This window comes from Rhinolophus ferrumequinum, chromosome 26, assembly GCF_004115265.2.
Source record: "Rhinolophus ferrumequinum isolate MPI-CBG mRhiFer1 chromosome 26, mRhiFer1_v1.p, whole genome shotgun sequence".
Lineage (NCBI taxonomy): Eukaryota > Metazoa > Chordata > Mammalia > Chiroptera > Rhinolophidae > Rhinolophus > Rhinolophus ferrumequinum.
The window spans coordinates 2,579,850-2,586,496 of record NC_046309.1 but is presented as its reverse complement, the minus strand read 5'-3'; positions in this window follow the sequence as shown (position 1 = coordinate 2,586,496).

Below are 6,647 nucleotides of genomic sequence, written 5' to 3'. Positions count from 1 at the left end.
CCATTCTTATTCAGTTTAGCTATTGTAGAAAATCTAAACTGACTTTTAATGAGTTCAGCTGACGTCATAAATTTCCTATATTAAACACATAGCTATTCCATTTATGCTGCTTATTAAGCATCCTGTAATTATGCCATATTTCCATACATACAGACCAATAATTTTTCATTAATTGTAAAGTTAGCAGCAATATAATGGTCACAGTAAATTCTCAAAGATCTTGCTTTTCCAGCACTGTCTATGGCAACGTCTAAGTATATTTCTCTTTACTTCTGCAAGCATTTCCACTCTTCTGAAAAAAAGACAAATTGAAATGAGTCACATTTGCCTTAGACTTCAAGTCCATTCTTTTTTTCACCTCTTTTTTCATCTGCCTCCCCCATGACTCCCCCTACCACACACTCTCTGAAGGCTCCCAACACCCAGTGGGCCCCATCCTTCCCCTCGCGGATTAAAAACAATACTTAGCTTACTCAGCAACCTGCTGTGTTTCAGAAGAATGTCAATCAACAAACTCTGTGCTCATTATTATTACGTTGGAATATACTTATTATTGAAAGATAACAAACTCATCTGGGAGCTACTGAAAGAAGAACTGCACAGGACTCAGGCAGTATTCTCTCTTTGCTTATTGGACAGCCGACTGATTCCGTGGGGTCCAACGCCAGACCCTAACTGAAGGAGCCTGGACCTCTGACACCATTCCGAGTAGACCTAGGAAGGAACGTCTGCACTGGAATTTTCATGAGTGAGCAATACAGAGGGTGCCAAAAAAATGGATGCACATTTTAAGAAAGGAAAAAGCTATTAAAATTACACTGAGAGTAACCACTTTGAGCGCCTTTTGTAACTGCAGAAGTCAAACGTGACTTGTAGTCATCTTTTGTTATCGGTATATATTGAGTAGTACAATTTTAATACAGTTTTTTTTCCTTTCTTAAAATGTGTATACAGTTTTTTTGGCACCCTCCGTATACTTTTACTGTGATAAGGCACTGAGATTTAGAAAGGTTGGTTACAGCAGCGATTCTATCTTAATATATAAATGTAAACCAGGAATGGGGTTTGAGAAAGACAGAGAGAGAGTGAGAGAGAGAGAGAGAAAAAGGGGGGGAGGGAGGGAGGGAGAGAGAAGGAGGGAGGGTGGCGACAACATAAAAATCTAAAATCTGAGACAATAGCTTTGTGCTGGGCTGCATGAGGGGAAAACCCGATGAGGACATGTTGTGCTGTGACAAACACTAACGCAACTGCTGGCTGCAGCGGCTGGGGGGGCAGATCAGCCATCGACAATGTCAGCGGCCTCAGGGGAGGAGACTGTGAAGGAACAGAGAGCCCTGACGGCCAGGCTGTCATTGATACACTTATCAAACTGTTTCTCCAAACAGTTTCCTTCAAGAGCAAATAAGAACAGCAGAGTCCCGGACGTTGAGGCCTGGAAGGATTGTCTTTCTTCGAAACCCAAACAGTACGAAAGGGGCTTGAGAAAGACTTTGAGTGACGCCGGCAGTCGAGGCCGGCCTTCCAGCAAAGACCAGATTAGGCTGGGCTTCTTTCTCCCTCAAGCCTGACTGTCTCGGGGTAGCCGTGGCCGTGCTGGGAGAGGGGACAAGGGCCGATGGAGCCAAGAAACGTGGCAGATTTGAAAACAAGGCAATAACTTTGGGCACAGCTACTGGTTTGAGGAACCGACTGGAACAAACAGACCTGAAGTCTGATTAAGTGTTAACTGAACGTAGTGTAAAAGCTGGACAGTTAAGGATTTCGACTGCAGCTTCTCCAGCTTTGCATGACTTCAGATGTAACTCAGAGAAAAAGAAAGAACTCTCCAGAGGTCAGAGAGAATGATGGTGGAGAACAAGGGACAGCGGTTTCCCTGGAAGGAAGCAGGACCAGGAACAATCAGAGGGCATCCCTACCCTCAGGGCCGGTGGCCTTCACAGCTCCGTCCTCTCTCAGCGTTCCCGCACTGGCCGGACCAGTGACTGCGACCGGTCTCCCCTCCCGTCAGCCCCACCTTACAACCGTAAGAACGCCTGAAGGCAGCCACCTTGAACTCCGAATAGAGAATCATTAAACCCAGGTCCACCGCGACCTGCGCAGAGAGCATCACGTTCCACATCCTCACCGTTACTGGGAGTTACCGCTGGCCAGACTCTTCCCAGGAGGCTGGCCTGCACAGAGCAATGCCGCCTGTGGGGACAGCCCCCTTCAGAGTTCTGGGACACCCCCGTGGCGGGACTTGGCTGGCTCAAGCACTAGAAGAGCAGAGCGTCGGTTGTTTGGACAGCGAAGGATGGTCAACATAAGAGATGACAAAAAGGAGGGGGAAAGATATAGGGACTAAGCGTCGGCCTTTCCAGAAATCTTCAGTTCAGTGTAAGAGTCCTGCCTTCCCTGGCCATCACCCAGGCGACGAAGCTGCTGTGTGACCCAGCCTGTTTTTCTCCTGCTTGCTAGTCAGTGCACGGCTGTGTGTGTGTGTTTGTGTGTGTGTGTGTGTGTGTGTGTGTGTGTGTGATACCAGCCCCAGGCAGCCCAGATGTGGGTGTCCCTTTGTGTGTTGTGATTTAGACAAAAATATTTCACTATAAACATGACTATGCGTGGGTACAAGTTAGTGGTGATTTATACTTACGGGGGTTACCGGCCACTTGAAGGGCACTAATTAGGCACCACCTCTCCAGACTGTGTCCTTCTCTGTGGCTGAGCGTGGCTTTGGTTTACAGTAACCACCTCGAATCTCAGTGGCTTAAGGCAACGGACGGCCTTTCTGTTTTCTTCTATCACAGCCCCAGGCTTCACACGGTCGCTCGAGGACCCAGGCACCTTCCATCTTGTGCAGCCACCATCTTCCATCTCGCCCTGCGAGGTCACCACAGATCGGGACCCAGAGAGTAGAGGAGACACGGGAGAATGATGAAACCGACAGGTAGCAGTAAACGTGTTCAGCTATGAGATCATCGAGTCTAGAGGTGTAGGTACAGGCGTTAACCAAATGTTTCAGTTGCTTGGGTTGTCACGTAGCTCATAGTCAAAGGTCAAGAAATCTTAGTCTTAATTGTGTCCCGGAGGCCTGCCTGCAAAGCAAATTCCAGGAGAAGTGTTTAAAAGGACACTTTGCTGGAGATAACAGAGGAAGGTAGCTAGGTAAGCATAAAGCAACGATGGAGTAAACGGTAACAGTGGTTACGAGATGTTTAGTTCCCGCCTTCTGCTGTGAGGAGAACGTCACGGACATACAGCCACGAGATGTTTTGCGAAATCCTGGTCCTTCGTCCTTAGATCACCCGAACAGTCACAAAGACTCCAGACAAGATGATGTCAGGAACTAAACTAATCAGACTGGAGAAAACCACAGAAGCTGACACAGAACTAACCAACCAGCTTCGCAGGGGAACCCCGATGCCTAACCCTCAGTGTTTGCCTTTAAAAACTCGGGATTAAAACCATCGGCAGTTCAGGTTTTAAGCAGTTGTGGTTCTTGCTTGGGCCCTGCTGCCCACAGCTCATGGCAGGAGTACAGCAGTGCCCATAAGAGTGAACTGAAGAAAGGAGAAAATCAGAGCAAGGAAGGAAGAAAGGAAGGAAAAAGAACTCGGGTATTTAAGAACCGGGGACACCTACGGGTATCGTAAATCCTGCCGAGCCCAAGAATAACAAAGTACTGAGCTACAAATCCTCCAGTAAGTACATTTACAAATAAATTATGTGTCATTAGCGTCAAAGAGCTTTGTCGAATAGTCATGGGGATGTTCTCAAAGTGTATCTAAGCTGTAAAGTTATTATTTCTGGATTATCTTTACATGAAGAGACCCTCCAAAATTCAGGAGTAAAGGCCTGTCCTAATAGCCGCACCAAATTGGTATTTGACTTTTCCACTGAAGCTGTTTTCCTAACATACGATTATCTGTTTCATTAGTATTTGAACAGTCGTCTTTTTTAAGCAAATGTTTTTTATTTTAATCCTAAGAAATGATCTAGAGCACAACAAATCTACCAACTCATTTTCTTTTGTTCTTTAAATGAGCTCCGTGGTAACAATCTGGCTTTTCTGTCTGAACTTATCCTGTTTGATATGCCTGCATCGCTGGAGAAATGCTGACGATACAGACTGCATTTTAATCACCAAATACATCAGGACTGGCAACGAGCAGCTCCGAGACTGCTAAAGGATGCTTCCACGTGTGGGCAGGAGGGCACGCGGGTTCCTTCTGGTGGCTGGAACGAATATGTCACCACTGTCACGTCGCTGTTCCTCGCCCACAGGCTGGGTGGTGGTGGGAGCTAACTCAAGGAGTAGCGAGTGTTCAATGGCCCCACAGCGACCTTTCACGATGACAGGGGGCTCCTGGAGGGACCTGAGGCCGATCCCCCGTGTCAGGAGAGGAGGTACTGGAGACAAGTCACGTGAGGTGAATACAGAGTCTGGAATCACGGGGTTAACGAATGCAGGAGAGAGAGAGAGAGAGAGAGAGAGAGAGAGAGAGAGAGAGAGAAAGAGAGAGAGAGTTTAAAAAATGCTCTTTTTATCCTCCTCCTTTCCCAAAATGAGTGGCATAACAACAGAGTAGCTTCTGTACATCTGTGCATAACTACATATGCCGGTATGCGGCCATCAGATAGGTAGGTAGGTAGTCAGGTAGATGATAGATAGATAGATAGATAGATAGACAGACAAACAGATAGATAGATAGATGACAGATAGTAGATAGGTAGGTAGATAATAGATGATTGATAGATGATAAACAGGTAGCTAGATAATAAATGCATAGATGATAGATAATACATAATAGATCAATGATGGATAGATAATAGATAGACAAACAGATAGACAGACAGATGTTGGTGAGGAGTAGCTGATTCTGTGGTGCTCTGGGTCCTGGACCAGCTGTGCGTGGCTAACCCAAAGGTCAAAGGTCAAAGTTCATAGTATGTGTAATTGACTAACAAGAGCTTGGGCACTTGTGAGGACCAGGGGAACATGAGACATTAGCACCTAGGAGCAGCTACGGCAAAGCAGTGGGTACTGAAATAATTTTATCATATTTCTATGGAGCTGCCTCTGTGTTCTTAAGAGGCTGAATTACGCCCTCGATTCTTTTCCTCTAGGAGTCATTCCGAACAGGATCTCAAGGTCGGTGGTGTATTATTATTGTACCCATGTCAGCGGGTCCTGATGAGTTCAGTTATAGTTTATTGCAGTGATAGCTGCGAAGCTCTATTAGGCTGCAGCTAAAAGACATTTTTCTTATTGTTTGTTCCTTCTCTTCATCTAATGGACATATTGTAGTTTGTTCTGTATTATTTTTTGGTGCTTTATTGCGAGACGTCCACATCTCTCATTGAACTACCCCAAGGTGTTTCTTATGAGCAAAAGACAAACATAATACCCCTTTTTACAAGAGAAGAAACGGCTTCCCAAGTCTTTCCGAATCTGTGTTCATTTCAATATGCCTGGGTCGCTTGACCGAAGGGACTTCAATGTTGATTGTGACGATGACTTTTAAAACTAAATAAGAGGCCAGCAGGGCTGGGAACAAATCTATTCTGACGAAGTTAGTAATGGATCCTACCTGGTGAATAAACAGACTCTTTCCCCCAAGACTGAAACATTGTACAACTCAGAAGGCATCTCGAAGTTTAAGAAATAGCTACAGCATTCAATTATTTCAAAGTCAATTTCAAAATTCACCTTTTTTGATATTCAGATCTTTTGTCATAAAAAAAAAACACCTTTGAATTTCCGTGCTATAAGAATCCAGGAGATATAATCGAATTCATTTTGGTGTCTCCATCAATCCAACAGTGAGTTGATCAACCAGCATTTTTCCCTGTGGAGGATCCAAGGGAACTATGGGGAACTATTAAACAAGGGACCTGAAACTTGGGACCCAAGACTACAGCTTGGGAAACTGCCATGCATGCACATTTTGAGGACTACGAATGGTATGTAGATTCAGCAAATGGAGAAATAATATTCGAGCGGGAGGACTGCATGGAAGAGGTGACTTCGACATTGGCTTTGAAAACTGCATAACGTTTGACATGGTAGGAAGAAACGTGGGTGAGGATTTAAGGCACCAGGACCACTGAGGCAGGAATAAGTGCAGTAACAGCTGGGGAAATACATGGCGGCATGTAGGATGGAGCTCACTCTTGACTGCAGCTACCTGCTATACGATGGTAATACACTTTAAGTATTCAAATATTGGCAAAAGACTTGATGAAGACAGAATCTAAGGGAAGGAAAAAACCACCTCTATACCTGTTCAATAAAGTACAAGGGACACCCCTGTGGCCGTGAGTGGCTCCCTGATTCCAAAGAGCTGGGCGTTCTCGAGTCTTCCAGCTCCTGCTTCTTTCTCCCAATTGTGCCTGCTGGAAGGTGCATACCCTGTGTGTGCTGCCCTCAACAAGTTGCCCATCCATGCCCTTCTGTGGGTGTCTGGTAATTTCTTGATACAAAACCATTCCCAGCAGTCGCTGACGATTAAATGTGGAATGGCACCATAGAAATTCAGATAGGAGCATAGCAGTGCGTGTCAGGAAATTTGGGGGCATGGAAGCCGCCCTCCCAGGGCCTGCTGTACATATGTGTGAGGTGACCTTCCTCAGAGATGGAACCCTAGGAAGACAAGAATGAG